Consider the following 18,801-nt stretch of genomic DNA (forward strand, 5'->3'; position numbering starts at 1 on the left):
GTTTGCTGTGTCCACCACATGGCTTCTCGCAGACTGCAAACTGAAGTTCTTATGCCTTTCTTTCAACAATGGCTTTCTTCTTGCCACTCTTCCATAAAGGCCAGATTTGTGGAGTGCACGACTAATAGTTGTCCTGTGGACAGATTCTCCCACCTGAGCTGTGGATCTATGCAGCTCCTCCAGAGTTACCATGGGCCTCTTGGCTGCTTCTCTGATTAATCCTTTCCTTGCCCGGCCTGTCAGTTTAGGTGGACGGCTATGTCTTGGTAGGTTTGCAGTTGTGCCATACTTTTCATTTTTGGATTATGTATTGAACAGTGCTTTGTGAGATGTTCAAAGCTTGGGATATTTTTTTTTTTATAACCTAACCCTGCTTTAAACTTCTCCACAACTTTATCCCTGACCTGTTTGGTGTGTTCCTTGGCCTTCGTGATGCTGTTTGTTCTCTAAGGTTCTCTAACAAACCACTGAGGGCTCCACAGAACAGCTGTATTTATACTGAAATTAAATTACACACAGGGGGACTCTATTTACTAATTAGGTGACTTCTAAAGGCAATTGGTTCCACGAGATTTTAGTTAGGGGTATCAGAGTAAAGGGGGCTGAATACAAATCCACGCAACACTTTTCAGATATTTATTTGTAAAAAATATTGAAAGCCATTTATAATTTTCCTCCCACTTCACAATTATGTGCCACTTTGTCGGTCTATCACATAAAATCCCAATAAAATACATTAACGTTGTAACATGCCAAAATGTGAAAAATTTCAAGGGGTATGATTACTTTTTCAAGGCACTGTGCAGGTAAAAATTAACCAAGGGAGTTTACTCCCACTTTTTAACTCTCCCCGTTTGTTATTTGACCTGCCAGGACACATCAGAAAAAGGGATGTAAAAAAATAATTTTACGTGCAGAGGCGAGGGGGAGAGCACAGAGCTTGATGTTGGGCTGTAAAGTGTCAGGTTTAAAAACAAAAAAAAAAAGCAACCTTTTAACCCAGGCCTTATCTTATGTAAATTTCAACCAGCTTTTGTGATTGACATCTTGACCATCAATACTACAAGTTTGTCCATCAGAGTTATGAACTAATAGTGAGGCACAATATGGGTCTATATTGCTACCCACATTGGAGTGCTGGGTGTTGGCATTCATGTTTGGTATCATCACTTTTGTTTTCTATTCTTAATGCATAGAGTTGCTGGGAGCTGTAAGAAACTGATAGGTGGTTTAACTCTTTAGGATCTGCCATAGAAGTGTGTTTTTGGGTGGCGTGGACCTTTAAACCTTAACAAATCTGGGCTAGTAAATTGTCATTTTTCTGTTTGTCAGCATCATTGTTGGTGTACCAGTAGCTAGAAAACATATAATCATCCCTTTAAGCAAAGCTTTGTATAAATGAGTTTGTTAACACATTTCCTCTCCTAAGGTTGTGAAAGAACAATGCATAATTTCTTATGTGTTCATGCTAATTAGATGCAGTGTCATAAAAGCGGCATGGGTAAAAGGCTAATAAACCATATATCAGTATGATTACATTGTCATCCATGATGTGTAGCTCAAGACAAAATGAGATTAAAATTAAACTAATTAAACTAATTTGTATACGGCTGATGGTGTCCTGTATTTGCTTCTGCCCTATAGAGATAAAAGTTTATGTAAATCCTAACAATGAACTTTTCTTATTTGCTCCCTTTTGGTCTATTAAATATACCATTTTGTTGTATCTGATAAGTACAAAGTACATAGCCATTGATCTTGCTGGAAATCCAATTATCCTGTAAGTTCCTGTGCACTCTGCAATGTTATCTCAAGCAGTGTCATCATCCTTGCTATGTTTACCTGTGTACTACAGAACATTTTCTCCTATGTTACGGTGAAGATATAGTACAGTTTATTAGGTTTGAATCACTTCACCCAGACCTTCTTCCTATCCTTTTTTTATTTATTTTTTTTAGTAGTGCAGAGAGAAAAACTAAAGGGCAGAACTTGTGAGCAGGTTGGAATTTTAACCAGTTAGTCTGGAGCTGTCCCGGCCGGGAGGGTAGGAGTTAAGACCTGTCTCGGTTCTTATGCTTTTTAGTGGGGCTTTTTTCGTTGGGTCTGACCCACTGGTCCTGTGACATATAAAAAGGACCGTGATCCATGCCCTGGATTTGTCAGTGTTTTTGGAAGTTCTGCAAGGAGCCAAAAGGATGTGACTTATCACTAATTAGATGTGAAGCTGAGGTTCATCCCGAAGACACCAGTGCTAGAATGTGTTTCATAAGGATTTACACTTGCGGGAGAGAGTCTTGGAAGGACTATGAACTCTGAAATGCACATTTTTTTCAGGTATGCCGGGGCAGCACTTTGCCTGTAGTGTTAGGGATCTAGAAAGTATCATGTTCTGCCTGTTAGACTGTATGACGCCCGCGCAGAGTGCACGGAGGGGCATACTTTTCTACATGGGAGTAGTAGGGTGCATTCGCAAGTCTATATGCACCTTTAGAAAACAAGTTAGCAATGGCAGCCCCACTGGCTCATTTTAGGATTCTATGTACGCTTGATAAGGTATTTTAATCCTTTCTAGACTTACTGTAATTTAGGATAGGATTGGCACATCTTGCTCGCATTTTCAGAGCACAGTCATGAATGCAATCATCTATCCAGCCACCCCCCTCATCATTGTCTATATTTCATGAAAAATTAACTTTTTTTATACTCCTACATTGCAATCCATGTCAAATCCTGTTCTCCTACACCATTCATTAATCTACCTATCTCTCTAATCACTCATCATCCCCCTTTCCTCCTTTTAGAGCAATGACACAGAAAAAGAGAAAACTACGGGAAATATATATGATGCATAATGCTTGCATTTATTTCACGTTTACATGACTGCGGTGGATTTTCTCTCTTTACTCTGTATAATAGAACAATAGAATTAAAGGACTAGGTAAAGTGCTAGTAAATGCTACATCTACCTGTTGTTAAAATGTTTCCTTCCCCCTCCTCCTATCCTGCACACCCTATATAATCATTAAAAAAAAAAATGTATACCTACTTTTTTTTTTTTTCTTAACAAGATTCAGTTAGTTGAGTCAGCAGCTCGAGTTCTGCTATGTAAGGGAGTGCTTGACAATGGCTGTAAATTCCCAGAGCCATGATGTCGCCCATAGGCTCCCATGGCACAGCTGTTGTCAGCGCTTCTGTTTCTCCTCTGCAGCAGCCACTCACTGACACAGTGAGCTGCTGGATTATGTGAATGGATTAAATATAGGTAAATACACATTTTTTTTTATGCAGGGTATGCAGGCAGGGCCACTGATAAGGCAGTACAGCCAGTCCTCCTGTACTGGGCCCGGGCCCCATCAGTTTAAAAGGGGGGCCCAGGCACCTGCTGAGCTGGAGGGCTGGCTGTACTGCCTTATTGTTGACACTTGTGGTTCTAGTGCAGCTGAGGCTGCAGAGAAAGGGACTGATGCATCTCTGTTCTCAGTCTCTTCCTCTATCTCAAATGTGAGATATCAGAGGTCTGTTTAGACCCCTGATATTTCACCAAAGCCCCCCACCCCCCAACAGGACAATTATAAATGTTTTTTTTTAAAACATTATGAACTTGTTCAAATGTTTTATATTGCCTCCTCATCATCTGCTTTAACCGGAACACTAGCACACCACAACTGCATGCCTTGCACATGATTGTGGGGCACTTGCAAAGCAGCACTATTCAACTGAATAGGTATTTATCTATAAGTGTATTATTTCTGCCATGCCTAAGAAGTATAGCATCGCAGCCATGGCATTTTAGCGAAAAAATGATTTGATATTTTCAAGGGTAGGGGCGCGGGGCCCTGTCGGATAGAAGTCACAGGGCCCTATACAGTCTAACAGCAGCCCTGTATGCAGGATAGGTAGCAGGAGGGGGGGAGGGTACTTTTTTAGGAAGAGTTAGTATTAGTTTTATCTTCAAAGTGCCCTAAGGTACTGAGTATTGTTGCAGTAGAATATATCTAATCATTCTACACCAGTGGTGGTCAACTTACTTGATATAGGTCTTAAAAACATTATAAACCTTCCTACCTTAACCTTGTGGTTTTTCACCTACAAGGGATGTATATTGATCATGTAGTTTCATGAGAATGAGTAGAAGGCACATGTTATTGCTATTGTTAACTTTTGTAATAAAACTTTTTGATATAATTTTGATTGCTGCGTCTCCTTATACCGTACATTTTGTCCTCTTTTTCTTAAATTCATGTAGTTTTGTGGTGTAATTTTGTTGCCTTGTATGCACAGCCTATAATAGAATACATTTTCACATTCTGGCGTCAGAAGATTTAGTTGATATTCAAATATGACACATGCGGCATGGCACTGCACAGCATAATGCACAACCTGAGTCTGAAGTCTGAGAACTGACACTTTCTGTGAAGAAACTACTCATCCCACAATCCCTGGGTCTCTCAGCCTAGCACTGGTGCAGGTGTGGTAATTATATCTGACGGTCACAACAGGCAGAGCATTCACATATAAAGATAGCTCACCATGCAGTCTTTCATCACATTAGCACTCCCACATTTTTGATGAAACAGAGAAAATGGCAAGGCATGCGCTGGATGCTATGTGGCCTGGAACAAGAAGTTGCCTGCTCACGCCTGTGTTTAGTGGATAGGGACAAGCTAGGTAAATTAATACATGGACATAGGGGACAGTCACTGATCAGCTGTAACGCTACAAACTGCAGCCACAACATGTGAGCTCATCCTAACAAGATAAACCAAACAAACAACACAGGGAATATAACCACACTAATAGCTAAATAAAAAAAACAAAAACATTTAAAAGTATAGAATGCCTTTAATTTGTGGCCCCTGACTTCACCAAAGGGCCGCACGTGATATGCTGTGAATGTAGTGCTACAGAAAGCTGTTGGAGGCTATGAACATGCTATAGGACTTGTTGGGAACATGCTTCAGGAGACAATCATAGACTAGGGAAAGTTGAAATTAGACTGCTAGAGATCCAGGCTATCACAGACCCTTTAGGCTTAATGTACACGGGACGTTTTACAACCTCCCCTGAACGATTTAACTTGACAGATAGTAAACGACGTTTAAAAACATCAGTTTTTCCCGCGTTTACATGTCGCGTTTAGAAGCATATTTTTTTTTTTTTTTTGCAAATAGTAGAAAATGAAAAACGTGACTCTGTGATGTCCTACTAGATTCACCTCTACAGGGTAAAGCAGATATGAGTATCTTTAACTCAAATTAAATAGAATAAAAATAAATAATATAAATAAAAGTGAATCACGAAAAATTAGGTGTGTTTAGTTTGAATTTTTACCATACAATAAGTTGTAGCCACATATATGATTTATATATTGGTAGGAGGAAAGTGGGATGGTGATGGGGGGAGGGGGAGGGAATAAGGGTGAGGAACGGGTTAAAGGGGGATTAGTGGCTGGTGCTTAGAATAGTGATCAGCTTCTATGTTTAAAATAACAGTTTGTAAACCAATAATGGCTAGATTAGTCCCATTAGTGTGCACATTTGAAAAATGGTGCTGGCTATTTAATCCTCTCAGAAAGCAAAAACAAATACAAAAATCAGTGCAATCTTCTTAATATTATTTTCATTGGTGACAGTGTTGTTTAAATCTCGTGCTCTTAATGTGCAGACACTCACCGACTCCTTTCACCCCTGCAGGGGTAGCATACAGTCACAGTCTGCGCCACTGTGCGGCAGTTCCTGGCACTCTTAGGATCGTGTTGGTATATGACATAGAAGAGAAGGGGTGCCCATAGCCTAAAAACGTTTTTTAAAAGGTTTTTATTCACCAAAATAGTAGAGAGGTACTCACATATTAGTAGCTCTTTAACAAGCAAGAAAGTATCAAATCGAATCGTCAACAAATCCTGTGTGTTTGGGAGATGATGCAAGACATAGGATTAGGCCACGCCCTACGCTTTTCGTCATTGAACGTCTACGAGAGGCAATCGGATTTGCCCTGGATCAACTTTAAATGTTAGTACCCAGTTATATTATGTACATTTAGGAATGAATTCAGGCCTTTCTTAAAGCAATCTACTGAGCTGGCCAGAACCACCTCTGGAGGGAGTCTATTCCACATTTTCACAGCTCTTACTGTGAAGAAACCTTTCCATATTTGGAGATGAAATCTCTTTTCCTCTAGACGTAAAGAGTGGCCCCTTGTCCTCAGTGTTGACCGTAAAGTGAATACTAATACTCAATACTAAGTTCACTATATGGACCCCTTATATATTTATACATGGTGATCATAATCCTCCTTAATCTCCTCTTCTCAAGTTCCTCTAAACTTTCCTCATAGCTGATCTCCTCCATGCCTCTTATCAGTTTGGTTGCCCTTCTCTGCACTTTCTCCAGTTCCCCGATATCCTTTTTGAGAACTGGTGCCCAAAACTGAACTGCATATTCCAGATGAGGTCTTACTAATGATTTGTACAGGGCAAAATTATATCTCTCTCTCTCTGGAGTCCATACCTCTCTTAATACAAGAAAGGACTTTGCTCACTTTGGAAACCGCAGCTTGGCATTGCATTCTATTATTGAGCTTATGATCTACCAAAACCCCCAGATCCTTCTCCACTATGGATTCCCCCAGTTGTATTCCCCCTAGTATGTATGATGTATGCATATTCTTAGCCCCCAAGTGCATAACTTTACATTTATCGACATTAAACCTCATCTGCCACATAGTCGCCCAATTAGACAGTGCATTGAGGTCGGCTTGTAAATTGGAGACATCCTGTGAGGACTTTATTCCACTGCATAGTTTGGTGTCATCTGCAAAGACTGAAATGGTACTTTTAATCCCAGACCCAATATAATTTATAAAGGTATTAAAAAGTAAGAGTCTCAGCACTGAACCTTGGGGTACACCACTGATAGCCTTAGACCATTCAGCGTAAGAATCATTAACCACTACTCTCTGAATTCTGTCTTTTAGGCCAGTTTTCTGTCCATTTACAAACTGATATTTCCAAGCCTGTAGACTTTACCTTATACATGAGCTGTGTGTGGGGAACTGTGTCAAACTCTTTTGCAAAATCCAAGTATACCATGTCCACCGCCACCCCTCTGTCCAAGGTTTTACTTACCTCCTCGTTGTCCGTGAGCCACATAGGTTTTATTTTTAGCCTATTAAACTTATTTCCCATGGGAATATACTTTGCAGTAAGTTCACAAACCATCACTTTGAAGAATTCCCATTTCTGTTCTGTGCCCATTGATGCCAATATTCCCCCCTGTCCAAGTCCTGGAGAGCAGCTGTCATCCTTGGAAAATTTGCTCTCTTGAAGTTAAGTGTTTTTATCTTTCCCGTATGTGATTTTTGCTTAAAGCTAACATCAAATGAAAGCATGGTATGGTCAGTTACCAAGATGTTCCTTTATATGAACATTAGTAATAAGCTCTGCATGGTTTGAGATTACCAGGTCCAACAGAGCATCATTCCTAGTTGGAGCCTCAATAAACTGAACCATAAAATTGTCCTGTAATAGGTTTATAAATGTTTGCCCTTTAACTGTCCCAGCAGTGCCATTACTCCAGTCAATTTCTGGGTAGTTAAAATCCCCCATTATTATCACCGTCCCAGCCCTTGCAGCCCTTTAAATCTGTGCAAGGAGCTGAGTCTCCACCTCCTCGTTAACATTGGGTGGTCTATAACAAACTCCAATGATTAACTTTGAACAACGCACATCTATTTACAGTTCCACACATAATGCTTCAGACTCATCACACTCGCCATCAACCAGGTCCTCTTTCACACTCGCTTTGAGATCACTTCTCACATAGAGACAGACCCCGCCACCTTTGCTTTTTACCCTGTCTCTCCGAAAGAGTGCATAGCCAGGAATATTAATAGCCCAGTCATGTGAGGAATGAAGCCAAGTTTCAGCAATACCAATTACATCATAGATCTCCTCATGCACCAGAGCTTCCAACTCCACCTTTTTTCTTGCATTATTACATTTTGCTCTGGTGTTTTCCATATCTTGTTTAGTAGTACAAATGGCAGTTAAATTTCCAATGGTTGTTTGCAACATGGGAACTTTCTTGTCACCTGCCATAACCCTCCCCCCATCTATCCCCATTGCACCCTCCATTAATATCTGACCCTTAACTGACCTGTCTGCCCGATGGAATTCTAGTTCACCCTCCCCCCATAATCCTAGTTTAAATACTCCTCCAGCCTTACCATAAACTTCCCCCCAGCATAGCAGACCCCCTTCCATTCAGGTGCAAACCATCTTTAGCATATACAGTAGGTTGCACCCCAATGAAAAGTCAGCCCAGTGCTCTAGAAACCCAAATCTCTCCTCCCTACACCAGGTCTTTAGCCATGCATTCAGCTCTCAAATCTCCCCCTGCCTTTCCTGTGTTGCGCATGGCACAGGCAATATTTCAGAGAATATCACCTTGGAGGTCCTTCCCTTCAACTTGCAGCCTAGTTCATTAAATTGATTCATAAGGAGCCTCCACCTTCCATGTATTCTGTCATTGATTCCAATGTGAACCAAGACAGCTGGGTCATGCCCAGCCCCACCCAGTAATTTATCAACCCGGTCCACCACATGCCGAACCCTAGTACCAGGGAGACAGCAAAACATTCGGTTGAGGCGATGCTGGAGACAAATTATTCTATCAGTCCTTCTGATTATAGAATCCCCTATCACCACCAGCTGTCTAGGCCTACCTGCATTCCCCTCATCACCTCTACTAGATGGGCTGCTCTCCCGGTGTCTTGTCGAACACTGTCCCCTACCCAAAAGTGTCCGCCCTGTACTGCGCAGGCGCAGTACGGAGGACAAACGAGAGCCGAAAGTCTCCGAAGTTCAACAGCTGATCGTCAGCTGTACACGGCGCCTGCGCTTTTATCCTTACCCTGTGTCCAGGTTCATTCCCCACTATCCAAGTGGACATAGAGTAAGAATAAATAGATGCCGAGCGCAGCGAGGCCGTGCCCGAAGCATGGTGAGCGAAGCGAGCCCGCGAGGGGCCCTCTTGCAAAGCCATCACTAATAAGTGCCCAAGCGCCGTGTACAGCTGATGGTCAGCTGATCAACTTCGGACACTTTCAGCATCTCCTTCTCCTCCGTACTGCACAGGCGCTGCACCTGCGCAGTACGGGGCGGACACTATCTGATAGGAGGACACTTCTCGTCAGAACACCGGCTGTTAGGGGTAGCAATGACATCTAGGGCTGCCACCTTTGTGTTTGCCACCTCCACAACTTCACCCAACTTGGCAAATTTGTTTTGATGTACAAATACAGGACTGGCCTTCCTTTTCTGTGAGCCCCTTCCACCCCCTCTAACTACATTAACCCATCTTCCTAACTGATAATCCTGACTTGCCCCTCCACCCTCCACATCAACCCTACTGACCACCCGCTCAGCGAGCAGAGGACCCCTTTCAAGGTTGTCCTTTCTGCCCAGTGTTGCAACTTGCTCCTCCAGATCTCTAATGCAAGCTTCCAGAAGGGCAACCCGTTCACATCTATCACAGCGGTATCCATCTTGGAGCTGTTGCACCAATTTTGCATACATGTGGCACACTGTGCACTGAGCAAAACTTTCAACCCTGCTAGCACTCATTTCCCAGTTACAATATAATTACTTATAGGAAGTTTAAGATGTTACTTACAGATTAGAAGACTCCTGTCTTAACTCCTGTTTTCAACTCCCAGTTATTAACCCTCCACTTTAGTTCAAAATTGCACTTATGTTCACAAATTGCAGATATCAGGGAGCCTGTTATTGAAGAGGGTGGCATGAGATTTTATGCTTATTTCAATTATCTCGGCCAGGCAGACCCCTTCTAGTTGCCTGTCACTAAAAGAGCATCCTGGCACCTCGGCAGGTGGCATTAACCCACTTAGTTCCGCTACCCTGGCAAGTGCACAGCCTGCAGACAGTAGTAGCTTCCTCTTCATCAGAGGAAGGCCCGAAACTGCTTGGCTTCAGTTTTCCCTCCATTGAACTATGTAACCAGACAGTCAAGCAGGCCAATTGTATGGGTAAAGTCATATTCACCCTTTCTTCAGAACGGCAAAGTCCAGAGAGAAAATCTCCTTTTTTTGTCTATACAGGTTTTATCCTCGTTAGAGATTGGATAGCATCGCTTTAATCCCTGCCTACAGTAGATACAATGTTTGAAACTTTGGGCTGTGTTTGTTTTCTCAGGCAAGTTTGGTGTAAGATACCTAAGAAACAGGAAACCTCTGTGTTGGTAGGAAACGTAACACAGCTATACCAGGAGTGACAGGAAGTCCATCTTGCAAGATGGGTAGCAAAGGGATAGGAAATATTCCTCCTCTCAACAGGTTCCATCCTTCTAGGCAGATGGGTTGCTATAATACATACATATCAGACCTAGGGGGGTTTTCGTCCTGATTCCATTCACAAAAAGAATATACAAGCTTCAATTCAACCCTATATGTAGTTTACAAGGGATGGTGGCTAGCATCCAGTTGTAGATCTAAAGACCTTAAACTTTTTTATCCCCTTAGAGATCTTCAAAATGTAGTCCATTAAACCAGGGCAGCCAGATGGCAAAATGCTATTTTTGGATCTTCACGATGACTATTTAAACATCCCAAAATATTTTTTTCTTTCATAATTGGTAAGCTTGCAATTGGCTAGACGCATTTCCAGTTTACCAGTGTGCCTTTTGGCCTATGCAGGTCTCCGAGACTGTTCACAAGGGTTCTCAGTGCAGTGTTAGCTCAACTCAGAGAACAAGTTCTCCGGGTACACCGGTACCTGAACAACATTATTCTTCTATACAGAGGTCTGAAATGCAGCAAGAGATTCTCATGAACACCCTGCGGGGATATGGCTGGTTTATTAACTCTCTCTAACCTAACAGTATGCCGGGAGGTACTCTGCCAACTCCTCTGTTCAGCTTCCGGGGGAACGGTGGAAGTCAAAGAAGGGATGCTAAAGACAGTAATCTCCAGTTTGACCATTTCTCAGTGCATCAATCTTTGCAGCACAATGTCGTCATACCAATAATAATCCCTTGGGCACTCTGACTTTGACAGTTTAAGCTGTGATTCTTAGCACAATAGAGGAAACAGAGTCTGGCACAGTTATCAACTGTCAGTATGAGTAGGAGTATACGGTGGTGGCTAAGTAGGGAGAATCTGATGAAGTTGCCCCGTTAGAACCATTAGACTAGATCACAATTACTATTCATCTTGGCAAAGATAGCCTGGAAGGCACACTGAGAAGCCGTTGGTTCTGTCCAACCTCTTTTCGTCAGGGAAAAGAGGTAAACTCCTGAACTTAGTAGGTTTGGTCATGCATATAGGGCGAGGGGTCGTGAACTTCCTTCAGCAGTGGATACATACTCTCCCAGAGTGGTTTCGGTCTCATGGGCTGCACATTCAAAGGCGTCCATGGAATCCATGTGCAGGGAAGTATCATGGTCACCCCAGGATACCTTTTCAAGCGGTACGGAGTAGATCTGGGAGTCTTGCCATTAGTGGACCGTGGAGGAAGGACTGTTCCATCTTCTGTCCCATTCTGATTAAAAATTGATTCGACAAGTAGAACCCTCACTGTCAGCTAGTTATTTATCACTACTATGCTGCTATGGTGGTGTCAGGAAAGGAAAATTACGGTAGGTATTTGATACAATTTTCCGCTTTCCTGATGCCACCATGGCAGCATAGTAGTGATAAATAACTAGCTGACAGTGTGGGTTATTTATCACTACTATGCTGCCATAGTGGCGTCAGGAAAACGGAAAATTGTATCAAATACCTACCGTAATTTTCCTTTCCTGACGCCAAACCATGGCAGCATACGGACCCACCCTTGTATGTTTCGGTATGTAGCTAATTACAAAGAATGGGGTGGGGCCTAACTAGGCCTTTAGTTTATGCTATTCACTGGTCCTGAGGGAGTGGAAAAGGGGCGGAGCCTATCACTAGTATGCTGCCATGGTTTGGTGTCAGGAAAGGAAAATTACGGTAAGTATTTGATACAATTTTCCGTTTTTGCCTTCACTGACTTAAAGTATCACTAAAGGCAAAACTTTTTCTTTGTAGTTTTAGGTATAGTTTAGAAGGATTAGAACACCTGCCAGTTTTTGTTCCTGTCTGTGTCCCCATTAGAGAGATTCACCTTCACTATTTGCCCTGGTGTCTATTATCACCAACCCAGATTTTAACGATAACTTGCCACAAATTGGTGGCAGAGTTGAATTGTAAGTCTTGTTAACTTGCTGCACACTTTCACTGGCAAGTTGTAGACTTGCAGAGCACTTGAAGCACATGTTCTAGTTGACACTTTTCCGATTTGTAGCAAATTTGCATGGTAAGTCTCTAGCAAGAGCAAAGTTGCAGTGGTGAGTCTAAAGCAAGAAAATTCAGCCACAGTGACCCCTGTGGTGGGATGATTATTGCACAACATAAATGATCCAGAACTTGCAACAGACTTGCAGAATGTTTGCAAAAAAAGTTGATCTGAGGTCATGCAATGCAGACTTGCTACAATTGTGAAACAAACTTGTGAAGCCTGTTTAGTCTAGCAATAGCTTAGCAAGTCAATTTCAAACTTGCAGCTTAATTGCTTGCCATCTGAGAAGAGTGAAAGAAAGTGAAAGAAAATACAAAACTCTAAGTTGTCACTAGGAAAGGAATAGAAGGGAGATCTTCCAGTGGGATCACCGATTATGATGACTACCAGGGATTTCTCCCACTTTGAAGGGATGCACTTTCACTTCCTATTGGGGCTATAATACAAGAAGTGAAGGGACATTATAACCCTTCCTTACTCTATTCAAAATGTATATTTAGCTGCATGACTAGAGTTTAGCTTTAAATTTATTTTTTAACCCCTTCAGCCCCGAAAGATTTGGCTGCTCAATGACCGGGCCACTTTTTGCGATTCGGCAATGTGTCGCTTTAACTGACAATTGCATGGTCGTGCAATTATCATGCTCAAATAGAGCTTTCTTTTGGCGGTATTTGATCATCTCTGCGGTTTTTATTTTTTGCACTATAAACAAAAAAGGAGCGACAATTTTGGAAAAAAAAAACTCAATATTTTGTACTTTTTGCTATAATAAATTTCCCCATTTTTTTTTTAAAGAAGCTATTTTTTTCCTCAGTTTAGGCCAATATGCATTCTTCTACATATAATAAATATCCCCATTTTTTTTTTTTTAAAGAAGCTAATTTTTTCCTCAGTTTAGGCCAATATGTATTTTTTTTTCTACATATTTTTGGTAATAAAAAATCGCAATAAGCGTATTTTGATTGGTTTGCCAAAAGTTATAGCGTCTACAAAATAGGGGATAGATTTATGGCATTTTTATTTATTTATTTATTTTTACTAGTAATGGTGGTGATCTACGATTTTTATCGGGCCTGCGACATTATGGCAGACACATCGGACACTTTTGACACATTTTTGAAACCATTGACAATTATACAGCAATCTGTGCTATAAAAATGCACCAATTACCGTGTAAATGTCACTGGCAGGGAAGGGGTTAACACGAGGGAGCGATCAAGGGGTTAATTGTGTTCCCTGACTGTGTTCTAACTGTGGGGGGAGAGGACTGACTATAGGAGATGACAAATCGTGGTTCCTAGCTATTAGGAACTTGCAATCTGCCTCTTGTCACAGAACAGGGATTTGTGTGTCTACACACACACATGTCCCTGTTCTGCCTCTCGATCGCGTGCAGCCAGTGGTCATCGCGACCGCCGGCCATGAGCATCGGCACGCCTGCAATGCAGCGGGGGCGCACGCGCCTGCTATCCTGCTTGAAGGAGCCAACGTACAGCTACACTAGTTCGCGGGACCTGCCGCAGTATAATGACGACGGCTGGTTGGCAAGTGGTTAAAGAACCTAACTCCATAAATATGAACAGGGTGAAAGAGACCCTGAAGTCCTTTGCCTGTTTCGGAGTAAACACCATTTCGGGACCCTATGGATGCTTGTGACATTGTCAAAAACACCTACATTATCCCTGCTGAAGGGGAGAATCGGCTAATGCCTGGCCTTTGGTATATTGGGCTCCCTTGTTGTAAACACTGCTTCGGGACTCTATAGATGTTCATGACATTGCCAAACCCCTATGTAAAAATATTTTGACTTTAGGTCTAATTTAGGTAAACGCCAAAACACAGTCTGCTCTCTGTAGAGGCCCCCGAGGACCACGCAATAAAGGCCCATCAGTCTGCTGTATCTATTTGCGTAAGCTGGGGGGGGTGGGTCTAGGGGAATGTCCCTTGCCAGAATCCAACACACTTATAATATGCGGCCTTCTTTAAAGTTTTACCAAACCCACAACAGTAAAATCAGTCTGCATATGCAAATTCTACAGGTTGCATGTTTTAAAGCGGAGGTCCACCCTAAAAAAAAAAAAAAAATTACAAAAAATGCTCCTAAAAATCTGAAAAAAAAAATTTTTTTTCTTACCAGAAATGGCTGTTGGTAGGCAGATCATCCTAATCTGCCACTTCCTACTCCGCAGTGATCTTCATTCTTCTCCTCCTCGTGTTGTCTTCTGGGGAATGGGGCGCACTGTGTTTTGGGAACTGTGTGTGTCCCAGAACACAGCGGCCATTCACAAAGCGTCGTGCGACTCGCACATGCGCAGTAGGAAACAGGCAGTAAAGCCGCAAGGCTCCGCTGCCTGTTTCCCTTAGTTCGAATGGCGGTGCCGGGACCCAATCCAATGGACTGATCGGCCTCTGGTGGCCGACATCGCGGGCACCCTGGACAGGTAAGTGTGCTTATTAAAAGTCAGCAGCTACAGTGTTTGTAGCTGCTGACTTTTAAATTTTTTTTTTCAGCTGGACCTCCGCTTTAAGTTACAGAGGAGGTCTAGGGCTAGAATTATTGCTCTTGCTCTAACGATCGCAGCAATACCTCACATGTGTGGTTTGAACACCGTTTTCATATGCGGGCGCTACATTTTTTCCTATTTATTTTTTATTTTTACACTGTTTTAAAAAAAAAAATGTGCCACTTTTATTCCTATTACAAGGAATGTAAACATCCCTTGTAATAGAAAAAAAGCATGACAGGACCCAGATATGAGATCTGGGGTTAAAAATCTCCATAGGCGACGTTTAAAAAATTCTACAGGTTGCATGTTTTGAGTTACAGAGGAGGTCAAGGGCTACAATTATTGCTCTTGCTCTACTGATCGTGGCGATAGCTCACATGTGTGCTTTGAACACCGTTTTCATATGCGGACGCTACTCACATATGCGTTCACTTCTGCACGCGAGCTCGGTGGGACAGGGTGTGTTTAAAAAATTATTTTTTCTTATTTATTTTACCTTTTATTTTTTATTTTTACACTGTTTTAAAAAAAAAAATTGTGTCACTTTTATTCCTATTACAAGGAATATAAACATCCCTTGTAATAGAAAGAAAGCATGACAGGACCTCTTAAATATGAGATCTGGGGTCAAAAAAACTTCAGATCTCATATTTACACTAAAATGCAATAAAAAAAAAAAAAGGCCCTTTAAGAGCTATGGGCAGAAATGACGTTTTGACGTTGCTTCTGCCCTGCAATGTTATGGAGACGAGTGGGGGCCATCTTCCCCTCACTCGTCTCCATGCCCAGCAAGGGTGAAGATCCAATCGCCTCCGCCGCTGCCGACGTAAGCGGCAGAGGGCACCGGAGCGCAGCGGGAGGGGGGGCCCCTCTCCCGCCGCCAATAAAAGTGATCTCGCATCGTTCTGCTCAGTGAAGTCCGAGAACTGATTGATCAGCTGTCTTTGATCACTCAGTTCTTGATATTATTGGTGGCAGGGGACAGATGCAGCATTGGATTGATGCTGCATCCACCTAGGTGTGTATGGATGTTTTTTTTTTTTTTTGTTTTTTTTTACTACCCCACGCTTCTCTTTTAAGAGAGGGGGGAGGGGGGCATGGAGAAATTCAGGTATGATGTTCTGCAGAGCCAGGGATGGGGGTCAGTGGGACCTTTTTATGGTCTTTATGGTTGTGATGTTCTGCTAAGCCAGGGATGGGGTCAATGGGACCTTTCCATGGTCTTTATGGTTGTGAATAGGAAAAATATAGCAGAGAAAAAAGATTAAAGGAAAAGGTCACTTTATTGGAACACCTTTTTCTCTTTGGCCTTTTTACCATTAATTTACAGGCACACATTTGCTAGTGTAGCAATGTCTATGGCCTCCTTCAGTCTAATGAGAACCTACAAGGTCAGAAATAGCTGACATCCTTCTGTATGTGGTGTTTTGAGAGGCATAGTAGGTGCAAAGTGGATCAAGTCATTGGGCGCCAGACACTTCTTGATTGCAAGAGATGTTTATTTCTCTTACAAACTTTTGGGGGGAAAGAGGGTTAGGGCCAGGACACCCTTAAGTAGTTGCAAGTTCAATTAGCAGACTCCGAGACTTCAATAGGAGGACAGCTGTGCAGGGAAAAGCCTCCAGCAAGAAGCCACATCTGCACATGCAGGAATGCTGTCTCCTATGGCAACAGTCTTTAACAGTTCCTAACACAAAGCATAACAGTTCTTTCACCTTCACTTCAACTTCTCCTTGTAGTTCTTCAGCCCACTGAGCTCCCGGTCTCTCACTTGACCCTCTGATTCACTGCCACTGAATCCCTTGAGCTCCTCCAATCTTCATGGTGGTATCTTCATCAAGCGCCACCCATGCCACTCTGCTGGGACCCTAGCTTGGCACTCCCAATACTTCTCAAGCTTCACCCCCGCTGGCCTGCTCGGTCCCTAGCTTGACACACAAGACTGCTCTGCAAGAGTCCCCTCCGCTGACTGGGTTCCTGGCTTGATCACCGCCTGAAATTTCCTGATTCTCCACCGTGCCCGTTCGGTAAGAATACTGCTCCGGTACTTGCTTCAGTTACTCACTGTGGTCCCTGGTAATAAGGTGGTCGGTCCCTTTTGTGGCGACAGCTTCCCTTCTACCTCCGACCACTGACAGGTTCTCCGGCCAACAGAACCGTCACTGCTGGTTGGACTGCAAGCCGCAACCCCAACCCTGCACTGCTTTCTTGCTTCTGGAGAGGCCCTCAGACAGCCTAGCAGCCAGATGCCCTGGGATAGGCCCAATCTCCGGCCTAGCAGCCCAGGGCAACACGATACACGTCCACCCAGCCATCCATGTGGCACAGAACATAGATCACCTGACTTCACCCGAATATATAGGCTCTCCCAGAAGGCCAAGGGATTTAAGAAAACCCCTGCAGATTGGCTGAGAAACCCCATATACCCATAACCTGACCTTGAGTTGCCCTTCTCATATCTAGTGCCACCAAGTTGCCGACCACCTAGTGGTAGAAGAGAAAAGTGCAACAAGGCCAAACTTAGGGAGAAATCAATAGATCTCTAACAATCAACCAGGATAACTACCCCTGGCAAGTAAATTTGTGAGGAACATCCCTGCCTAAACTCCAGGGTGCTACATCAGCTAGAAGTAAAAACAGATTTGTAGTCAATGCAGTCAACCTGCAGCATACTAGATTGTTTTAGGACCCCTTTCCATATGTGTGGTGCATTATTTTATGCTGCGTTAAGATAGCTCATTGAATCTGTTGCATCAAAACATCCCAAAATTCAGATGTGTCAAAAAATGTTTGCTGAAACACCCTTTAACAACACTACAGTGCATTGCAGCACTTTGTAATGTATGTTGCCTTAGTGCATTGGGATGCTATTCAAAATGAACAGCACCGCAATGTGTTAGTGTATGTAATGAGTGCCAATGCATGGATGTAATTCGACCTTAATAGTTCAATGCTGGAGTGCATACATTACCTAGCCGCCATGACTTTTGTTTAGATGCTTTTTTTTTATGTGTTAAACTCTGAGCCCATGTATTCCCAGCAGGACAACTGATTCCAAAAGGACCGGCAGTACCTAAAGCACATAAATAGAAATGACTTGCATTCTTAAATTATGTAAATGAAAGAAATCAGTAATACATTGAGCTATGATCTATGAAGTGCAAAAGTGAACTTACACTTCAAGCTCTGGACTCCATGTTTGTTGGGACAGTTTATCTAGTGGAAAGTGTGATTTTCTAGAACGGATGGGAGAGCTTGCTTCACTGACAGATGTGGGAGGTTACTGTACTCCTACATAACGAATAAAGTTAATGGTGTTCTATTCCTCCTACTCAATATCCACCCCCTCCACATTGCATCAGTGCTGTGCTTCGTCTCCATGGGAACCCTTCCTTGTGACCTCATCAGATGGAACCAGGATTTTACCCACATGTGTCACATGAATGTTAACCGTTCTGTTGCTGAAACGCTTCTTGTCTAGGCTGCAACACTATCGTGATCCACAGTCACTCAAATGACTTGCTCTTCAGGTCCACCTTGAAATGATAGGGTAGTTGTGGGTGGAATGTCATGGCCTGGCTGGATCACCCACTGGTTTCGTTTTCCTCCTAGAGATTCTCTGGAGAGATTTTTCTAATAAAGTCTGGCTCTTCCCTTGCTTTCACCAAGGGGTCTCATTTTTTTCCTGTAGGTCTGTATCCACCCTCCATATTGTGTATCCAAACTGTAAAAAAATAAAAATTCATCGAGTTGGATGACAGCGTCTTGTATTGGCATGAAAGGTGGAGGGTCATAGAAAATACACGTTTTTCTGCTGAAGTAAAATAAAGTTATGTGCAAAAGACTAAGGCAAGTGTGAAAAAATGCTGTAAATTAACCACTTAAGGACCGGGCCTCTTTTTTTTAGATGTGTTCTTTACGAGTTAAAAACATTTTTTTTTTTTGCTAGAAAATTACTTA

The 18,801-nt window shown here is 42.6% G+C and overlaps 1 long non-coding RNA gene across 1 annotated transcript; it reads right to left on the reverse strand.

Moving 5' to 3' along the window:
• Positions 1 to 4,140: 4,140 nt before the first annotated feature.
• On the reverse strand, positions 4,141 to 18,522 carry LOC141141399 (uncharacterized). The gene is made up of 4 exons (XR_012244059.1): positions 18,018 to 18,522; positions 17,813 to 17,914; positions 5,673 to 5,792; positions 4,141 to 4,282 (listed from the first exon to the last, which is right to left on the reverse strand). It is a non-coding gene; the product is annotated as an uncharacterized lncRNA (long non-coding RNA).
• Positions 18,523 to 18,801: the final 279 nt, after the last annotated feature.

The sequence above is a fragment of the Aquarana catesbeiana genome, linkage group LG04 (assembly GCF_042186555.1).
Source record: "Aquarana catesbeiana isolate 2022-GZ linkage group LG04, ASM4218655v1, whole genome shotgun sequence".
Classification (NCBI taxonomy): domain Eukaryota; kingdom Metazoa; phylum Chordata; class Amphibia; order Anura; family Ranidae; genus Aquarana; species Aquarana catesbeiana.